General features: G+C 45.4%; 1 protein-coding gene across 9 annotated transcripts in view; it reads right to left on the bottom strand.

Annotated features, from left to right (window-relative positions):
- Window positions 1-22,833, bottom strand: part of SYT17 (synaptotagmin 17) — a 145,831-nt gene that overhangs the window by 38,516 nt on the left and 84,482 nt on the right. The window lies entirely within an intron of this gene.

The raw sequence follows: 22,833 nt of genomic DNA, 5'->3' as shown, positions 1-22,833 counted from the left end.
ACTGTTTTAACTTTTTGCAAAAAAAAAAAAAGAATATAAGGCTGTCACTGCTTTGATCCTTATCATCTATCCCAGACCTCAGACTATAAGACCTCTCCTGGGACTCCACTGGTGGCACAGTGGTTAAGATTCCGTGCTCCCAATGCAGGGGGCCCAGGGTTCGATCCCTCGTCAGGGAACTAGATCCCACATGCATGCCACACTGAGAGTTCCCATGCCACAACTAAGGAGCCTGCCTGCCGCAACTAAGACCCAGAGCAACCAAACAAATAAAATGTCAAAGAGAAATGCACACTTTGATATACATCCCAAGGAGGGGAAAGAAAAAAGACCTCTCCTAATTCCCTGAAGAGGGGGGCACAGTTCTTGAGGCGCTAGCCTGCTGTGTTCCCTTTCTGTCCAGCAAAGAATAAAGCTCTTTCTCCTCCAAAACTCTGTCTCCATATCTTATTTCAGCATCCGTGTAAAAAGAGCCCATATTTTGACATCAATATCTGTCTGCTTCTGTGGTGACGATTGCCATGGCAATTCAGGTTAGGGAAACACAACTGGCAAAACAAAAGCATGATGAGAGGCGCCGATGGGCTCAAGGCTTTGAAGGAACACGGAGAGCACCGCTGCTTTATGAAGCACCTACCATGTGTATGGCCCAGGGCTAGGCATATCACATGGATTAACTCACTTAATCTTCATATCAACCCACTAGCATGGGGTTTCTCATCCTCAGCACTGCTGACATTTGGGGCCAGACTGTTCCGTGTTATGGGGGCTGATTTGAGCACTGCAGGGTGTCCAGCAGCACCCCTGGCCTCTGCCCACGGGATGCCATTAGCAGTCCTCTCCCCAGCTGTGACAACCCAAAGTATCTCCAGACATTGCCAGACATAATCCACCCCCTCCCCTTCCACTGAGAACCACTGCTCTAAGGCAGCTGCTGTCACTGGCCCATTTTACAGCTGGGGAGCCCGAGGCCCAGAGGTGCAGGGAGATCCCTGCTCCAGTCAACATCCACGTGCCCTGAGTGAGTCAGGGGCAAGTTGAGGCTTTCACGTGTTGATATGTGCTGGAAAAATGATTCTGTTCTTTCCCACAAGAGCTAAACTCCTTTGGTTGCTAATTTAGTTTGCCAAGGCAGACGGTTCTGGAAGGGAAGCTGGACGACTTAGAGTGTGGGTGTGATAAACACTGCAAATGAAAAGGGAAGAAAATCTTGATCATTACCAGTGGGAGCAGACTTGGCAGCTGCCCAGTTTGCAGGTTCGGTTCACAAGGTGATGCCCCCACCTGCACAGAGACCCCCGCCTCGTGGAACCCCACCTCGTCGCTGTCCCCTGCAGTCCACCTCTTGGGTGCTGGATTGAGCATGCTCCCGCACTTCTGAAAAAGCTGCACTAAGCTACCAAAACCCATCCTAGCTGTTTCCCAGTCCTCTTGAACTCGTCACTCTGGAGGGATCCCCGCACTTCAGCAGGCTGTTCGGGAGTGATCTCAGCCCTTGGAGGAGCCCAAAGCAGTCTACACGCCCCTGCTTCCTCCCCTCCCCCTCCCCACAGGCCACTCCACAAATGCACCCATTCTCTTTTCAACTTTTGCAAAACTTCCTCAAATTACAGTTGGTCCCCTGCATCCGCAGACACGGAGGCCATTTCATATAAGGGACGTGAGCGTCCACGGAGTCTGGGATCCAAGGCGGGTCTGGAACCAACTGCCCGCAAGTACCTCTTTTTTCTTCTCTCTGGAACCTAGAAGCTGTTTCAGGTTTTTCTTTAAAACCAGGGAGATCATATCACTTCCCTGGGCCTCGGTTTCCCCATTTACACAATGAGTGGGTTTATGTAGGATTTAAGGTCCCTTTCAGCTCTGAAATTTCTTCAGTTCCAGTTTCATCCATGATTTAAGGGTGACGTTTTTCATGCTTTCTTGGCTCATTCTGTGATTCACAGCAGCTGCATGGACGGAATTGTTTCCCCATGTCTTTCCTTCTAATAGTCATCGTGACAATTTAGATAGCAGTATTACAATAATTTAAAATCAGCAATGCCGAATCCTGACATCTTTTTACTAGGCACTGAGCAAAGTACTTTGTATACATTTTTGACTTAATCAACACCACCATCCTATAGGGAAGGTGCTATCTATACACCCATTTTGCAGATGGGGAATTAGAGGCTCAGAGGGCTTAGGAGGTTGAGTGTCCAAGGTCACACAGCCAGCATGGGCATAGACGGAATTGAAATTCAAAGCTCAGCATCATTTCTCCTCCTTCTGTCTCAGAAAGAAGAGACTTCTCACCCATTCCCCCCTTCCACTGACCCTGACACAAGACAAAGACAAGATTAGGAACAGAAATATACACAACAGGTCCTCAAGTCAGCATGTCAAGGAGAATGGCCCTAAAACCCCCTCACGACAGTGCCGGGTTGGAGACCTTCACACCATCTCTCTGGGGTCCAGCAAGGTCAGGTTAACCTCCAACATCTGAATGGATGGCTGCTTCTTCAGGGGTGCAGCAGACAAGGAGGTTGTCTTATGTTTAGGGACTATTGATATGAAAAGTATAATAATAGCAGCTAACATTTATATAGAGCTTATCATGTGCCAACCCTGTTCCATGGACTTTGGATACACTAAATTATTTAGTCCACACAACTCTATTTACAAAGAGAGTACTATTATTATTATCTCCTTGGGCCTAGAGGTCACACACTGGCATCATGGTCTACCTCCCTGAAGATGGACCTGGAGAAAACCCTAAGCAGGCTTCGGTCATTTGGGTGAAAAATTCTGGGATCCCAGTACTCAGAGGTGATCTGGAAAGGAATATGTGGGCTCCAGGTGGGCACATCTCCTTGTCTCCCTGGACTCCTTGCCTTTAGACCCCCTCACCCCATTTAAAGTACAAGGCCCAGGAAGACCTAAATAGACATCTCTCCAAAGAAGACATACAGACGGCCAAGAGCACATGAACAGATGCTCAACATTGCTAATTATTAGAGAAATGCAAATCAAAACTACAATGAGGTATCACCTCACACCAGTTAGAATGGGCATCATCAAAAATCTACAAACAACAAATGCTGGACAGGGTGTGGAGTAAAGGGAACCCTCTTGCACTGTTGGTAGGAATGTAAATTGATACAGCCACTATGGAGAACAGTATGGAGGTTCCTTAAAAAACTAAAAATAGAATTACCATATGACCCAGCAATCCCACTACTGGGCATATACCCACAGAAAATCATAATTCAAAAAGACACATGCACCCCAACATCCATTGCAGCACTCTTTACAATAGCCAGGTCATGGAAGCAACCTAAATGCCCATGGACAGATGAACTCATAAAGAAGATGTGGCACATATATACAATGGGATATTACTCAGCCATAAAAAGGAATGAAATTGGGTCATATGTAGAGACATGGATGGACGTAGAGACTGTCATACAGAGTGAAATAAGTCAGAAAGAGAAAAAGAAATATCGTATATTAATGCATATATGTGGAACCTAGAAGAATGGTACAGATGAACTGGTTTGCAGGTCAGAAATAGAGACAAAGATGTAGAGAACAAACGTATGGACACCAAGCGGGGAAAGGGGGTGGTGGGGGTGGGATGAATTGGGAGATTGGGGCTGACATATATACACTAATATGTATAAAATAGATAATTAATTAACAAAAAAGACCTCTTTAAGTAATAGAAGACATGAAGAGATGAAAAATAAATAAATAAAATAAAAAATTAAAGGACAAGGCCCAGGGTAGAGGCCCCTCTTGCCCAGGTCTGCAGGCAATGATGGCTTAAAGCGTTGGGTTCCTTTAATCCAGTGGTTCTCAGCTGGGGCCAATTCTGCCCTCAAACTTGGCAATGTCAGGAGACATCTGGATTGTCACACTGGGGATGGGGGGTTACTACTGGCATCTAGTGAGTAGAGGCCAGGGATGTTCCTAACCATCTTACACTGCACAGGACAGCGCCACGACAAAGAATTATCTGACCCCAAATGTCCACAAGTGCCAAGGTTAAAAATCCTGCCTTAAGGGAAAGGCATGCGTTTGGGGGTTTCCCTTCATTAACACCCAATCCATTGTCACCAAAGGGAAGTCCCTGTGACCCAAGTGGCTACAAAGATCTGCAGGGAAAAAGAGCTGGGAGGGGAGAGGGAGGGAGAGAAGTCACCTGTCTGAGATAAAGAGGGTTTGGGAGCTCAACAGAGAAGAAATTCCCGAGCAAATTCAGGGCGAGAGGAAACCGGGGAGTGGGGGCAGGGCCTGCTGAGAATGCCGCTGTGGCTTACGAATCAGATCTTCCTCCTTGCCCAAGAGAAAGAATTCAAGATTGCAATGTTTTAAAATTCCTTCGGACCACGGCCGGACTACTTTGTGTCTGTGTGGAAACTGAGCCACGTGGAGCCTGCGTTTACAGGGATGACATATGGGTTGAAGCATCATGTTCAGATCTGTGTGTGGATCACACTGTCTAGGAGGAAGCATTTAGAAGTGTGACTGTAATGCAACGTGCTTGCTTTTACAAGAACAACTGAAACTCACACGTCTGAATGAGGAGCATCTTTGTAATATTTGTTTAAGAGATGCTGGCATTGCTTTGGGAGAGAATGTTCACTGCAAACTGTCTTCCGAGCTAGTTATACGACACCCACTGGAGCTTTAGAAGATGCCCCTCATCTTCTAAAATAACTGAGAAAATAAAGGAGAGAGACCACGAACGTGAGAATCACTTGGAAGACTTTTAAAAGTATCAGTGCCGGGGTCTCACCCCAAGAGATCCTGCTGATTGGTTTAGGGGTGGGGGACTGGATGTCCGTGTTTTTCAACAGTTCCCCAGGTGAGTCTCACGTGTGGTCAGGTTAGACACACTGTATTAGAAGCAGATCAAAATACCCACTGGACTGGTGGCTTGGCTGGGGAAAAACCCCACACGTTTGGTGTCAGAAATGTTGAGTAGAGAAAAACAGTTTTTTCTTTTCACTGTGTTCCAATAAAACGTTATTTATAAAAACAGGGAGTGGGCCAGATTTAGCCCATGGGCTGTGATCTGCCAATCCCTGATCTATCTAGGGCAGCGATCTTCAAAGTATAGACCCCAGAACACCAGCTCCAGCATCACCTAGAGCCTGTTAGGAATGCAAGTTCTCAGGCGCCATCAGGGAGCTACTGAATCTACTGGAGATCTACTTGTCCTATATAATTTTCCCTTATTCCCCAACACAGTCTCTTTCTTAACCATCAATGTGGGTCAGTGCAGCAATTGTCTTGAATCCTAGCTCAAGACGAGGTGTCAAATCCTAGTGATAGATGGAGGCCCAGCTGGGATCTAGCCAGAGTGACAGTGGTAGAGCTGGGGTTGAACTCAGGTCCTGATGACCTCCTGGGTCCCTACTCTTAACCTCTCTTGGCATTTGCAGTATTCTAAATCATGCTTTGAAAGAGATGATGTTCATTTGGATGGGCACATTCTAGTATGTTTAAATATCACCCTACTTTTAGAATAGATACATAAATTGTTGTACAGTTACACACTGAAATACTATATTAAAAATGTGATGAAAGGGGACTTCCCTGGTGGTCCTGTGGTGAAGACTTTGCCTTCCAATGCAGGGGGTGGGGGTCTGATCCCTGGTCGGGGAGCTAAGATCCCACATGTCTCGCGGCCAAAAAACCAAAACATAAAAAACAGAAGCAATACTGTAACAAATTCAATAAAGACTTTTAAAAAAACGTGATGAAAAACCACAAGGACACATAATTATATGAATAAATTTCATAAGGATGATGTTGAGTGAAGGAAGTGGTATGATTCCACTTACACAAAGGTCAAAAAGAGACAAAATGAATGTATGATAAGAAAAGTCAGCACAGTGTTCCCTGGGGGAGGGAGCAGTAATTGAAAAGGGCACAAGGAAGTTTCTGGGAACGCTCTTGTTCTTGATCTGAGTGCCAGTCACATGGGTGTGTTCGTTTTATAAAAATTCATGAATTGTATCTTTAAGACTGATGCACTTTTCTATATGTATATTACACTGCAACAAAAAGTCAACTTTAAAAAACAAACGAATGCGACTAATGTCTACAACTGACTTGAAATGCATAGGAAAAAAAATGAATCAAGAGATAAATAGAGAGATGGAGAGACGTGTGATAAAGCAAGCGGGAAATGTTCACTGCAGGATCTAAGTGGTGGGAATACGGATGTTGACAGAACCATTCTTTCAAAAATTTTTAAAGTTTCTCAATAAAATGTTGGGATTAAAAAAAACCCAAACACACAAACAGCTTAATTGTCCTACTTGTATATTTTATAGCTTTCGCTTGCTTCTTTATACCACAGAAATATCAATTTCCAGGTCTGTGCGCCCATTCAGTTCACAGGCTGGTCACAGGGCTGCTGGATCCTGCAGTAGGTAGGCAACTTGGGGAATCATCAGGGACACAGGAGCGAGCAGGACAAGACTCTCTGGGGAGACGGTGCAGACCTCCCAGTGGGTCCTGCCAGCTTATCCCAATGACCACAATAACCAGACCACACATGGCCAGAAACACTCTCCTGCGTCTGAACCGGGGGGTCTCACACCCTGATGACTTGTCTACTCACAACACCAAACTGAAGGTTCAGGTTGACTGTGGACCACTGACCACAGAGCAAACCCCTGCCTTCAATGCCTTCCTCCTTCCACATGATCTACACCACGGGTCACTGGGGAAACGCAAATTAAAATCACATCCAGTGGTTTCATTAAAAAAAATTACCTACATAGGATAAAATCCATCCATTTTTAAGTATACAAAGTTTTCTCCCTAGTACTTAACATCATTTCTACTCGACATAACTCAGCTGTTTTGTTTACTGCCTGTTCTGTTTACAACATTCAAGCACTCACCCGATGAAACTGGGATTTTTGTCTGATTCTTTCACTGATGTATGTACAGAGCCTGGCTCACAAGAGGTACTCAACGAATATTTGAGTTGAATGAATATATACATTAATATGGAAAAATATCCAAGATATATTATGTGAAAAGGGTAAGTTGCATGAAAGTATATTTATATATTTTGGATGTTAACAACAGAGGCTGGAGATCTATGCATACACACATGTGCACACATGTCACACACACACACACACACACACACACACACAGGTGTGTACATTCCTGGAAAGAAGGCTACAATAAGTTGTTAAGAGTAGTTACCTTTAAGTAGGGGGACTTAGGGATTTTTACTTTTTATTCTACTCTCTCCTGTATGTCTGTATCATACACACATATGTATTATACATACATATATGAATATACATTTACATGTACGTATAATAACAACATAAAAAAGCCTCCAGTACTCCTTGTCCCATGTAACCCCTTCACGTCACCACATGCAGGTGACATGCACCCATAAACCACAATGTGGGGTGGAGTAGAGACCTGATTGAAAAATACTCTGCTCATCTTCCCAGGAGGGCTGCCCAGCCCTGTCTCCCGCTGAGCCAGGCCACAGCGCATCTGCCCAGGCCACACTACCTGGGACACGGGGCTTGTTTGCAGAGCAAGATGTTTCTGTCTGGCCCAGTGATTATGGGCAGAAACAGGGAAGCCGTTTGAAACCGTGCACAGATGAGCACGAATTCAGCCAACAGGCTCTGCCCCGGAACTCTTCACACTTAGGCAGCTAAAGCGAAACTGCTGGGAATGATGAGAGGTTAAAATGCCATAAAGAGGGCTTCCCTGGTGGTGCAGTGGTTGGGAGTCCGCCTGCCGATGCAGGGGACACGGGTTCGTGCCCCGGTCCGGGAAGATCCTGCATGCTGTGGGGCGGCTGGGCCCGTGGGCCATGGCTGCTGGGCCTGCGCGTCCGGTGCCTGTGCTCCACAGCGGGAGAGGCCACTGCAGTGAGAGGCCCGCGTACCACAAAAAAAAAAAAAAAAAAAATGCCATAAAGAGAAGAAACATGCCCCAAACAGGCACATGACATGAGCAGACTGGCTCCGAGCCCACACCAACCTGCCATTCACAGCTCCTGGCGGAGGCCACCACCTCACCTGCAAACTCCAAGGAGACCAGCAGAGCTGCTACTACGTCTCAGGGGGTCCGAACCTCAGCATCCCTGACGTTCTCCTCTGTCTTGTGCAGTGTAGGATGTTTAGCAGCATCCCTGGCCTCTACCCACAAGACGCCAATAGCTTCCCCCAAGTTGTGACAACCAAAAATACCTCCAGACATTGCCAGATGTCCCCTAGGTGACAAAAATCAGCTCAGCTGAGAACCACCCATCTAACAGCTCTTCTACTTGAGTAAGTGCCCGGAGCTTGCCAGCCAAAACGTATTTGGTGAATATACTGCAAGGACTTCTCTTGTTAGGCTGAATTCCCCAAGCTTGGAATTTGGTGGTGTGGGATCGCCCATTGACACTGATCATGAATTCAGGTAACAGGTGCTCAGAGAGGCAGTGGAGCAAGCTGGTTCAGGGTCCAGGCTGGCTCTTTCGTTTGCCTCTTGGGTGCCTGTGGCAGAGACAATCGTGTGGTCTCCAAAGCCTTTTCTTCCTGGACAAGCAGCTGGACTACATTTCCCTGCCTTCCCTGCAGGGAGTTGTGGCCAAAAGTGTCTGAGTGGAAGCAGAAGTGATATTCATAACTTCCAGGCCTGCCCCATAAAAACTTCCCAGGCAACACACAATCCTCAACTTTCTCTCTCTCTCCCCCATTCACCAGCTGGAGATGAAACCCTCCAAGGCCTGAGAAGATGGCAGAGCCACAAGATGGAAGGGGCCTGGGTCACTGAATCATGGAGTGGAAGGCCACTTGTGAGAAGACCCACAAAGGATCAGTGTGCAAGAAATAAGGGCCACGACTCCCTCTTGCAAGAGCACCAGAATCACAACTAACTGCTGAACAATCATCAACAGGAAGACACTGGAACTCAGCAAAAGAGATACCCCACATCCAAAGACAAAGCAGAAGCCACAATGAGACGGTAGGAGGGGCGCAATCACAATAAAATCAAAACCCATAACTGCTGGGTGGGTGACTCACAAACTGGAGAACGCTTATACCACAGAAGTCCACCCATCAGAGTGAAGGTTCTAAGCCCCATGTCATGCTTCACAACCTGGGGGTCCAGCAATGGGAGGAAGAATTCCTAGAGAATCAGACTTTGAAGGCTAGTGGGAGTTGATTGCAGGACTTCGACAGGACTGGGGGAAACAGAGACTCCACTCTTGTAGGGCACACACAAAGTAGTGTGCACATCAGGACCCAGAGGGAAGGAGCAGTGACCCCATAGGAGACTGAACCAGACCTACCTGCTAGTGTTGGAGGGTCTCCTGCAGAGGCGGGGGGTGGCTGTCGCTCACCGTGGGGACAAGGACACTGGCAGCATAAGTTCTGGAAAGTACTCCTTGGCGTGAGCCCTTCCAGAGTCCGCTATTAGCCCCACCAAAGAGCCAGGTAGGCTCCAGTGCTGGGTCGCCTCAGGCCAAACAACCAAAAGGGAGGAAACCCAGCCCCACCCATCAGCAGACAAATGGATTAAAGTTTTACTGAGCTCTGCCCACCAGAGCAACACCCAGCTCTACCCACCACCAGTCCCTCCCATCAGGAAGCTTGCACAAGCCTCTTAGATAGCATCATCCACCAGAGGGCAGACAGCAGAAGCAAGAAAAACTACAATCCTGCAGCCTGTGGAAGGAAAACCACATTCACAGAAGGACAAAATGAAAAGGCAGAGGACTTTGCACCAGATGAAGGAACAAGATAAAACCCCAGAAAAACAACTAAATGAAGTGGAGATAGGAAACCTTCCAGAAAAAGAATTCAGAATAATGATAGTGAAGATGATCCAGGACCTTGGAAAAAGAATGGAGGCAAAGATCGAGAAGATGCAAGAAATGTTTAACAAAGACCTAGAAGAATTAAAGAACAAACACCTAGAAGAATTAAAGAACAAACACACAGAGATGAACAATACAATAACTGAAATGAAAAATACACCACAAGGAATCAATAGCAGAATAACTGAGGCAGAATAACAGATAAGTGATCTGAAAGACAGAATGGTGGAATTCACTGCCATGGAACAGAATAAAGAAAAAAGAATGAAAAGAAATGAAGACTGCCTACGAGACCTCTGGGACAACATTAAACACAACAACATTCGCATTACAGGGGTCCCAGAAGGAGAAGAGAGAGAGAAAGGACCTGAGGAAATATTTGAAGAGATAATAGTCAAAAACTTCCCTAACATGGGAAAAGAAATAGCCACCCAAGTCCAGGAAGTGCAGAGAGTCCCAGGCAGGATAAACCCAAGGAGAAACACGAGACACATAGTAAATAAATTGACAAATATTAAAGACAGAGAAAAATTACTGAAAGTAACACGGGAAAAACAACAAATTACATACAAGGGAACTCCCATAAGGTTAACAGCTGAATCTCAGCAGAAACTGTACAAGCCAGAAGGAAGTGGCATGATATACTTAAAGTGATGAAAGGGAAGAAACTGCAACCAAGATTACTCTACCTGGCACATATCTCATTCAGATTCGATGGATAAATCAAAAGCTTTACAGACAAGCAAAAGCTAAGAGAATTCAGCACCACCAAACCAGTTTTACAACAAATGCTAAAGGAACTTCTCTAAGTGGGAAACACAAGAGAAGAAAACGACCTACAAAAACAAACCCATAACAATTAAGAAAATGGTAACAGGAACATACATATCAAAAATTACCTTAAATGTGAATGGATTAAATGCTCCAACCAAAAGACACAGGCTCGCTGAATGGATACAAAAACAAGACCCATATATATGCTGTCTACAAGAGACCCACTTCAGACGTAAGGACACATACAGACTGAAAGTGAAGGGACGGAAAAAGATATTCCATGCAAATGGAAATCAAAAGAAAGCTGGAGTAGCAATATTCATATCAGATAAAATAGACTTTAAAGAATGTTACAAGAGACAAGGAAGGACACTACATAATGATCAAGGGATCAATCCAAGAAGAAGATATAACAATTATAAATATATATGCACCCAACACAGGAGCACCTCAGTACATAAGGCAACTGCTAACAACTATAAAAGAGGAAATTGACAGTAACACAGTAATAGTGGGGGACTTTAACACCTTACACCAATGGACAGATCATCCAGATAGAAAATTAACAAGGAAACACAAGCTTTAAATGACACAGTAGACCAGATAGATTTAACTGATATTTATAGGACATTCCATCCAAAAACTGCAGATTACACTTTCTTCTCAAGTGCACACGGAACATTCTCCAGGATAGATCACATCTTGGGTCACAAATCAAGCCTCAGTAAATTTAATAAAATTGAAATCAGGGACTTCCCTGGTGGCACAGTGGTTAAGAATCCACCTGCCAATGCAGGGGACGTGGGTTTGATCCCTGGTTCAGGAAGATCCCACATGCCACAGAGCAACTAAGCCCGCATGCCACAACTACTGAAGCCTGCCCGCCTAGAGCTAGTGCTGCACCACAAGAGAAGCCACAGCAATGAGAAGCCCGCGCAACACAATGAAGAGCAGCCCCTTCACAACTGGAGAAGGCCCATGCACAGCAACGAAGACCCAACACAGTCAGAAAAAAAAAAAAAAAATTACTACCTTAAAAAAATAAATAAATAAATAAAATTGAAGTCATATGAAGCATCTTTTCCAACCATGATGCTATGACATTAGAAATCAATTACAGGGAAAAAAAACCGTAAAAAACACAAACACATGGAGGCTAAACAATACGTTACTAAATAACCAAGAGATCACTGAAGAAATCAAAGAGGAAATCAAAAAATACCTAGAGACAAATTACAATGAGAACATGATGATCCAAAACCTATGGGATGCAGCAAAAGCAGTTCTAAGAGGGAAGTTTATAGCAATACAAGCCTACCTCAAGAAACAAGAAAAATCTCAAATAAACAATCTAAACTTACACCTAAAGGAACTAGAGGAAGAAGAACAAACAAAACCCAAAGTTAGTAGAATGAAAGAAATCATAAAGATCAGAGCAGAAATAAATGAAATAGAAACAAAGAAAACAATAGCAAAGATCAATAAAACTAAACAGTGGTCCTTTGAGAAGATAAACAAAATTGATAAACCTTTAGCCAGACTCACCAAGAAAAAGAGGGAGAAGACTCAAATCAATAAAGTTAGAAATGAAAAAGGAGAAGTTACAACAGACACTGCGGAAATACAAAGCATCATAAGAGCCTACTACAAGCAACTCTATGCCAATAAAATGGACAACCTGGAAGAAAGGGACAAATTCTTAGAAAGGTATAACCTTCCAAGACTGAACCAGGAAGAAATAGAAAATATGAACAGACCAAGTATCACAAGTAATGAAATTGAAACTGTGATTAAAAATCTTCCAACAAACAAAAGTCCAGGACCAGATGGCTTCACAGGTGAATTCCATCAAACGTTTAGAGAAGAGCTAACACCCATCCTTCTCAAACTCTTTCAAAAATCGCAGCCAAAGGAACACTCCCAAACACATTCTATGAGGCCCCCATCACCCTGATACCAAAACCAGACAAAGATGCTACAAAAAAAGAAAATTACAGACCAATATCACTGATGAATATAGATAGAAAATACTAGCAAACAGAATCCAACAACACATTAAAAGGATCATACACCATGACCAAGTGGGATTTATTCCAGGGATGCAAGGATTCTTCAATATATGCAAATCAATCAATGTGATATACCATATTAACAAACTGAAGGAGAAAAACCATATGATCATCTCAATAGATGCAGAAATAGCTTTTGACAAAATTCAACACCCATTTATGATAAAAACGCTCCAGAAAGTGGGCACAGAGGGAACCTACCTCAACATAATAAAGGCCATATACGACAAACCCACAGCAAACATCATTCTCAATGGTGAAAAACTGAAAGCATTTCTTCTAAGATCAGGAACAAGACAAAGATGTCCACTCTCGTCACTATTATTCAACATAGTTTTGGAAGTCCTAGCCATGGCAACCAGAGAAGAAAAAGGAATAAAAGGAAAATTGGAAAAGAAGAAGTAAAACTCTCACTGTTTGCAGATGACATGATACCATACATAGAGAATCCTAAAGATGCCACCAGAAAACTACTAGAACTAATCAATGAATTTGGTAAAGTTGCAGGATACAAAATTAATGCACAGAAATCTCTTGCATTCCTATACACTAACAACAAAAGATCAGAAAGAGAAATTAAGGAAACAATCCCATTCACCATTGCAACAAAAAGAATAAAATACCTAGGAATAAACCTACCTAAGGAGGTAAAAGACCTGTACTCAGAAAACTATAAGACACTGATGAAAGAAATCAGAGATGACACAAACAGATGGAGAGATATACCATGTTCTTGGATTGAAAGAATCAAGATTGTGAAAATGACTATACTACCCAAAGAAATCTATAGATTCAATGTGATCCCTATCAAATTACCAGTGGCATTTTTTACAGAACTAGAACAAAAAATCTTAAAATTTGTATGGAGACACAAAAGACCCCAAATAGCCAAAGCAATCTTGAGGGAAAAAAATGGAGCTGGAGGAATCAGACTCCCTGAGTTCAGACTATACTACAAAGCTACAGTAATCAAGACAATATGGTACTGGCACAAAAACAGAAATATAGATCAATGGAACAGGATAGAAAGCCCAGAGATAAACCCACACACATATGGTCACCTTATCTTTGATAAAAGAGGCAAGAATATATAATGGAGAAAAGACAGCCTCTTCAATAAGTGGTGCTGGGAAAATTGGACAGCTACATGTAAAAGAATGAAATTAGAACACTCCCTAACACCATACACAAAAATAAACCCAAAACGATTAAAGACCTAAATGTAAGGCCAGACAATATAAAACTCTTAGAGGAAAACATAGGCAGAACACTCTATGACATACATCACACCAAGATCCTTTTTGACCCACCTCCTAGAGAAATGGAAATAAAAACAAAAATAAACAAATGGGACCTAATGAAACTTAAAAGCTTTTGCACAGCAAAGGAAACCGTAAACAAGATGAAAAGACAACCCTCAGAATGGGAGAAAATATTTACAAAAGAAGCAACTGACAAAGGATTAATCTCCAAAATATACAGGTAGCTCATGCATCTCAATATCAAAAAAACAAACAACCCAATCCAAAAATGGGCAGAAAATCTAAATAGACATTTCTCCAAAGAAGACATACAGATGGCCAACAAACACATGAAATGATGTTCAACATCACTAATCATTAGAGAAATGCAAATCAAGGCTACAATGAGGTATCACCTCACACCAGTTAGAATGGGCATCATCAGAAAATCTACAAACAACAAATGCTGGAGAAGTTGTGGAGAAAAGGGAACCCTCTTGCACTGTTGGTGAGAATGTAAACTGATACAGCCACTATGGAGAACAGTATGGAGGTTCCTTAAAAAACTAAAAATAGAATTACCATATGACGCAGCAATCCCACTACTGGGCATATACCCTGAGAAAACCAAAATTCAAAAAGAGTCATGTACCAAAATGTTCATTGCAGCTCTATTTACAATAGCCCGGAGATGGAAACAACCTAAGTGCCCATCATCGGATGAATGGATAAAGAAGATGTAGCACATATATACAATGGAATATTACTCAGCCATAAAAAGGAATGAAATTGGGTCATTTGTAGAGATGTGGATGGCCAGAGAGACTGTCATACAGAGTAAGTCAGAAAGAGAAAAACAAATATCGTATATTAACACATATATGTGGAACCTAGAAAAATGGTATAGATGAACAGGTTTGCAGGGCAGAAATAGAGACACAGATGTAGAGAACAAACGTATGGCCACCAAGGGGGGAAAGCGGGGTGATGGTGGTGGTGGTGGGATGAATTGGGAGATTGGGATTGACATGTATACACTAATATGTATAAAATGGATAACTAATAAGAACCTGCTGTATAAAAAACTAAAATAAAATTCAAAAATTCAAAAAAAAAAAAAAAAGAAAGAAGGGCCACAAAACCTCAGCATTTGATCTATTACAGCTGCTCGTCTTACCTTAACTAATACAGTGCCTTTTGAGGTCACTTGAGCTCTCTGAGTTTCCTCCTCTGTAAAATGGGAATAACACTAGTACGTTCCTCACTTGGTGGTTGTGAGGATCAATTGAGAGAGTGCTTGGGACAGTGCCTGGAACACACTGAGCCTTGATAAAGGCTGGCTATTATGATTAGTGGGGAGAAGAGTTACAACTGAATTCCTGCCCCTCCCATTATCTCTTCTGTGAATTCTTCCAAGTCACACTCAGTAACCTGGAGAAGAATGATTTGCTGCCGTCCTGAAATGCCTTAGGGACACACTGGGATTGTAGGGATACTTCTTGTAATGAGGCTGGGGACCCTCATTTTATCACGCGGTTGTCCAGGCATCTCTTAAGTATCCTGGCCTCTCCGTACCGAAGAGGCCACTGAGAAGCCAACGTGACCCTGCACAAGGATGGAAGAGGACCCCACCCACGAACCATCCACAGGCTGCCTCTCCTCTGCTTCTGCAGCCCCGATGAAATGAAGTAGAATAAAATCTGGGAAGTTTGGCACCAAGCCAGGGGATACCCTTCCGGATGCTGTAACTCAGGATCCTAAGGGGAGTGGCTGAGAGTTAAGCCCCCAAAGACCCTCCCTTCCCGGGCACCAGCTCCAAGAGACAGAGGGAAGGATGAGCCCTTCCGCCCACTCCGCTTATTCTTCACCCACTTGTATGCTTTGCTGTCGTTTTTTTTTTCTGGTAAATTATGCCCTTGCCTAAGGCCATCTCTAGAAATAATTACCATAGGTCAACTACATTCTGTCCTGATTTAATGCAGGGGGCGGGGGTCCGGCAGACACCCAGCGAAGCAGTTTTCATGTCAACTTACAAACGGGGAAAGAGAAAATTACACCCACTGAGCATCTGCTGTGTGCTAAGGGCCCTGCACTCACGTCAGCTCACCCATCCTTCGTGAAGGCAGAGCCACATCTGCCTTCCTCATTTCCGTTTCTCCGGTGCCAAACAGTCCTAGGCACACGGGAGGTTATCACCTAAGCTCCTGACCATGGCCCCTACTTATCACTCTGACCTCACTGCATAAGTCACTCCCCTCATTAACCAGGCTCTCGCCACTGAACCATCTTTCTTTTCTTTGAAAAAACAAGCTCATTCTTACCTCAGGGCCTTTGCATTTGCCATTTCCTCTGCCCAGAATGTCCCTCTCTCCCATCTTTGCAGGGCTGCCCCTTTCTCAGCTTATGTTACCCAGTTTAAAGTAATGCTCCAGGCCCTCTCTGTTGCCTTACTTTACTCATCTTTAGGTGTTCATTTATTTCTTGTTTGTCTCACCCCAACTAGAATGCCAGCATCGTGAAAGGATGGATTACTTCTGTCTTTCTGCTATCTCTCCAGCAACGAAGCACAGCACCTCAACATAGTAGAGGCTTGATAAATATTTGAGGCTGTTAAAACCCAGCGATTGAGAGCCCAGATTCTGGATCGACATGACCCGAGTCGGAATCCGGGCTCCAGGATCTTGAACCAGATGTTCACCCTATTGCTGCCTCAGTTTCTTCATTCCTCACTAAAATGATGACGATGCCCATGTCACAGTGTTTCTATGAGGATTAAATAAGTTAATTCACATGAAAACAGTTGGAGTAGTTCCTGGCATGTAGGAGACGCTGTATATCTATTTGCTATTATTATTGCTAAAAACTGAATGAACAGGGTCAGGGAGGGGAGGGGGGAGAGGAAGAAAGAAGTCAAAAGGTACAAACTTCCAATTATAAGATACAGAAGTACTAGGGATACAATGTACAACATGATGACTACAGTTAACATAGTACGATACGCAGGGAAGTTGTTAAGAGAGTAGACCCTAAGAGTTCTCACCCCAAGGGGAAATGTTTTTTCTTTTCTTTTTATTGTATCTATATGAGATGATGGATGTTAATTAAACCTACTGTGGTGATCATTTCACAATATATGTAAATTAAACCATCATGCTATATGTCTTAAACACATACACTGATATAGGTCAATTATTTCTCAATAAAACTGGGAAAAAAAGAAATCTAAAATAAGAAACCAGGGGAAAAAAACTGAACAACCCCAAGGTAGATTCTAGGTGCATCTGAAGGATGGAGAATGGAGGCTCAAAGATGTTAAAAGGTCCTTCACGACGTGATACAGCAACGAAGCTCTGGAATCTGGTTTTCTGATTTCTAAGCCACATCTGTTTCCATGACGGTGAAAGCTCTCCTCGAAATATAGAGAGACAGGTAACACTACAGCTTGTTCCCTGCAGGCCCCGGCATTCTAAAGGTTAAGCCTTCTCCAGCTGACTGGCGGCTCTGGGTTGGTGAAGTCAGGGCAAAGCAATGGACAGAAGGGAGATCTGGAAAGGATACTTTCGATTTCTGATTTTACTTCACGCACAAGCCTTCCCCTCAACCGCCCCCGGGTGCTGGCCTTGGCTGCTGGGCCTGACTGCTTGCAGCCAGCACTGAGGCACGGGTGAGGCTGAACCTGGCCTCCACTGGCGCCCCCTTCTCACTCCACGTAGCTCAGGCCCTGCAGGCACACATATGGCTGGATAAATTCCCAGCCCGCTGATGGTCTCCCCCATGGGGACTTGCCTGGAACGAGGCTTCATCAAGAGGCACCAAAATCATTAAAAAAACCATGCAAATGGAATAAAAATCCCCAGGAACCCTGGCAGCTGGCCTGGTCTTCAAAGGCTGCCACTGGAGCCCACAATGAAGGTTTAAGATCCAGCCAGGTTTTACCACCTGGGTGGACTCCGGCAGCCTCAAGGAGCCTCTGGAGAAGAGGCTAAAGTGCAGGTGCCACTGCGGGCTCCGTGCTCTGCCAGGGGAGCCCCAGGGTGACGGGTCTCAGCTTCCCTCTCCTGATGACTTGGCTGGAGTTCCGCGTCTGCGCACATCCAAGGTCAAAGCCATGATCTGCAGAGCCCTCACCAAGCACTGTGCTAAGCATGTTACATACAGGATTTCCTTTTGTCCCTGCAACACTCCACTCTGTGAGGTGGCAACTGAGATGTACAGGTAAGGAAATCGTGGTTCAGACTGAAGTAACCTGCTGAGATAGAGGATGGTCCTTTACATCTAATCCACCAGCACGTTCTGTTGACTCTGCCTGTGTAGTTACATCCTACCACGTTACTTCTCTGAAACCCTTCTGCCACCTCCCTGGTCCAAGCCACCATCACCTCTCCCCTGGACCAGCACCACAGCCTCGCACATGGTGGGGAGCAGCCTCGCTCCCCCCTCCTGCTCTCCTTCAACCCAGCTCAACAGCTGGAATGACACTTTAAAACGTTATCCAAATCCTATCAGTTCCCGGTCAAAACCCCTCCAAATGTGTCTCGAAGCACTTAGAAAACAATTACAAGCTTCTTGCCCTACAGGCTCTACTTGATCTGTCCTCTGCTAATTCTCCAAACTCATATTGGCTTCCTTGCTCTAGATGTATTGGGGTAACACGGGAGAACAGAGGAAAGGTCTTCTTGCTATTCAAACTGTGGGCCTCACACCAGCACTGGGGTCATCTAGCGCTTATTAGAAATACAGATGCTCAGGTCCCATCTCAGACTTACTGATTCAGAACCTGCATTTTAACAAGATCCCCAGGTGATTCATACACACCTAAGTGTACGATGAACAGTCAGGAAGGCTTTGGAATCAAACAGATTGAGTGGGAAGCTCAGCTCAACCACTCACCAGCTGGGTGACTTGGCACAAGTGACTAGTTACTTGCTGTGCAGTGAAGAATTCACCTACCCAAAGCGAGGGGTGGTCAATGCCCTTGGCTCCTGGGAGGTGATCTCCAGGCCCCTGGAATGTCCTGCTGAGTGCCTTTGTGTGTCTCAGGGCTCTGGCCATGGGACTAACAACGTGATTTATGATGGGAGCTTTTGGCCTCGCAGTTCAGTTCAGACCCCTGGAGAAAGTGATGACTAAGACACGAGCTGGACCTCCGGGAGGCGCTCGAGACGGAAGGTCAGCCACCAGACAGCGTGTGATCAAGCCCCAGTCAGAAGGCTGGACATCAAAGGCTCGGTAAGCCTCCCTGGTTGGCAATACTCTGTGCACACTGTCACCCTTAGTGACCAGGAGGAGGTACCGCTCGCTGCCCATGACTCCACAGGGAGAAGATGACGGGATCCCCTGGACTCTGCCCCGTGCGTCTCTTTCCTGGGCTGATTTTAATTTGTACCCTTTCGCTATCATAAAACTGTAGTCATAAGTAGTGCTTTCCTGAGTTCTGTGTGTCATTCTGGTAAATTATTAAACCTGAGGGTGGTCACAGGGACTGCGAACTTGTAGCCAACTGGCATGAAGTGAGGGTGGTCCTGGGGACCCCTGAGCTGGGGACCACTGAGCCTGAAGCGAGGACAGTCTTGTGGGGATGTTCTCTCAGGCTCTGCAGTTGACTCAATTCATTGCACTTCCCTTCTCTGAGCTTCAGTTTCCCCAACTGAAAGATGGCCATCAAAGAGATCACACCTTATATGGTTGTTGAAAGATTCAATGAGATACTGAGTACATAGGAGCCTCACGATAACTACAAGTATCAGTATTACTGTTCCCATTGTTCAGACAAGGAAACTGAGGCTCAGAGACGTAAAGCAACTTGCCCACAATCACACAGAGTGTGAAGCCAGGTCTGGCTGACTTTGTCCACAATGCAATACTGTCTACTCATGACTTGCTGATGTGTTCTGGGAAGGGAAGGACAGTAGTGGTCCTGCTGAGCTGGGGTCATCCACCCTCATCCCAATGCTCCCCACTGTTTCTCTTCTCTCCTTCTGGGATTCATGTGACATAAATATTAGACTTCTTAATATTTCTCCATAGGTCTTTTTTCCCCTTCTTTTCATCTTCCCCCACCCCCAGAGAATTTTTTTTATTCTCTGTTGTTCAGATTGCCTAATTTCGCTTGATCTCTCTTCAAGTTCACCAACTCTTCCCTCTGTTTCCTCCAGTCTGCTATTGAGTCCATCCAGTGAATATTTCATTTCAGTGACTGTACTTTTCAGTTCTAAAATTTCCATTTGGGTTTTTTCTTTTATATCTTCTATTTCTATATCTGTTGATCTGCTGTCTTTTCTATCTTATCGTTCTTTTTAAGAGGGTTCACTCTTACTTCCCGAAGCATGGTTGTAACAGCTGCTTTAATGTCTTTGTCTGATAATTCCAATACCTGGGTCATCTTGTGGTTGGTGTCTGCTGATTATATTTACTCTAGGAACTTGCCAGATTTTCTGGTTCTTCATAAACCAGGTAATCTGTATCCTGGACATTTCGATCTTGTATTATGACAGTCTAGGTCTTGTCGAAATCCTACTGAATATGTTGATTTTTTTAGCTGTAGCAGGCAACTGATCAAAGATTAGGTTCAGACTGCAAGTTCTAACCTGCCTTCATGTGCTGTCATTCCGATGCCAGTTCAGTTTGCAAAGCCTTTGCAGTGCTATCCCTATGTGTGCCTCACGTGTGTCCCCCAGGGGTCTACCCTGTGATTCAGTTCTCAAAGTCTCTGATACACTGTGTAGGGCCATCTCCACTCACGCGCAGCTTGGGATGAGCTCAGGAGTTTATACATAAGCTTATGGGATCCCTCCTGGAGCGCCTCCTCTCTGCAATCTTTCTCATTCTGGCTTCCAGGGGCCCACTTTCAAGGCCCTCTGGCTAGAAAGTGGAGGCTTTAGTCTTCCCACTCTGCCGCTCACTGCCCGTGACTGGGTCTGGAGCCAAGTGCCTACTGCCAGCCCCGCACACACTGCCAAACCCAGGGCACTAAAGGCAGCACAAGCTGGCCTGGTCCTGTGGCTGAGTCCACACAGCTTCAGTGTCCATCCCTGGCTCCTGGACGCTGTACCAGCTGGCAGCTCTGGGGTGACGGTGATTAGGTGAGGGAGACAACCACAGGCAGCTGGGCTGAGCCAGTAACCTCAGAAGTGCCAGTGTTTCAACTCACACACACTGCGATTTTTAAAACAGTAGGTATGGATTTCTAAGGGGTCACTTCTGGGATGGACAGGTCCACATGATGATCTGCCTTTAATTCCCATAATAGGAATGATTTGCTAGATTTTACACAAGAGAAAGTTGGGACTCAGAGAGGTGGAGTCATTTGCTTGAAGTCACACAGCTGGTTAACAGTGAGGCCAAGATGCAAACCCAAGTCTGTGTAATTCCAGTGTCCACTCCTCTATGGCAGCGTCCATTAATCTCACCATCATCATCAATCTGGTATCTCTCTCTTTTTTCTATAGATTTATTGATTGGCTGCATTAGTTCTTCTGTTGCTGCGCACGGGCTTTCTCTAGCTGCCGCGAGCGGAGGTCACTCTTCGCTGCGGCGCGAGGGTCTCCCATTGCGCTGGCTTCTCTTGTTGCTGAGCACGGGCTCTAGGCGCGAGGGCTTCAGTAGCTGTGGCTTGAAGACTCTAGAGCGCAGGCTCAGTAGTTGTGGCGCACGGGCCTAGCTGCTCCACAGCAATGTGGGATCTTCCCGGACCAGGGCTCGAACCTGTGTCCCCTGCATGGGCAGGCGGATTCTTAACCACTGCGCCACCAGGGAAACCCAATCTGGTATTTCTTGAGCACTAACTATGTACAAGGCACTGCCTAAAGCTCTTTTTTTTTTTTTTTTTTTTTGCAGTACGCAGGCCTCTCACTGCTGTGGCCTCTCCTGCTGCTGAGCACAGGCTCCGGACGCCCAGGCTCAGCGGCCATGGCTCACGGGCCCAGCCGCTCCATGGCATGTGGGATCTTCCCGGACCGGGGCATGAACCTGTGTCCCCTGCATCGGCAGGCGGACTCTCAACCACTGCGCCACCAGGGAAGCCCCTAAAGCTCTTTATATGAATTGTTGAGACTGGAATGTTATAACAGGGGAGGAAACTGAGGCTCAGAAGAGGGATACCAATTACCCAAGGTCACAGGCACTTGCTGAGTGGTAAAGGTGACATCTGAACCAAATTGCATCTCACTTCCATCCATACTCTGAGTGGCGATGCGACCATCTCTCCAGGAGGCAGAGCTAGGCCTGGTACCGAGTGAGCAGGGCTGGGAGAAGTCAGAGCCTGCGGAGGCTGCAGAAAGGGGGCAGGGCATAGGTGGGCCGAGGCCAGATGCTGGGGAACATCTGTGTCCCAGAACAAACCCACAGCATCTTGATCTCAACGGCGTTTCTGGCTCTCACAGAATGGCTATGCCCCTCTCAGACTGGCTTGCCCTTCTCTCCTCGGCTAGAAACCCACTGCTCCACTTCTCAAACCCCAACACTTTTCCAGCATGTCCTCTGTTGCCCATTCAACCCTGAGGTCTTTCCAGGTAAGAGGGCAGCACGCTGTGCTCCAGACCTCCCCTCTCATTCTCCTCCACGCCTCCCACCTGTCTCATCTCACCAGCAGATACAATTAACCAATTTGATGCTACAGCTGCAGAAAGCCAAGCAATTATGGAAAACAGACCAGGTGCCTTGGAACTCGCTCTCACAGGGGGCCCTGGGAAGCCTCCAAGCAGACAGTGGGGTCGGGAGGGAGGAAGAACAGGACGGGCAAACGCTTGCCAACCCAGGCTGTGCAAGAGATCCACCTGGGAAGCTTTGATAAACACACACACACACATCCACACACACCCCAGATACAAATGCCCTGGCCGATTCGGCTGCTCGGGGCCAGGGCCTGGGCATCAGGGTCTTTTTAAGTCCCCACGTAATAACGAAT

The sequence above is a fragment of the Pseudorca crassidens genome, chromosome 15 (assembly GCF_039906515.1).
Source record: "Pseudorca crassidens isolate mPseCra1 chromosome 15, mPseCra1.hap1, whole genome shotgun sequence".
Classification (NCBI taxonomy): Eukaryota; Metazoa; Chordata; class Mammalia; order Artiodactyla; family Delphinidae; genus Pseudorca; species Pseudorca crassidens.
Note: the sequence above shows the minus strand (reverse complement) of the source record. Positions and strands in the feature narration are given on the sequence as shown.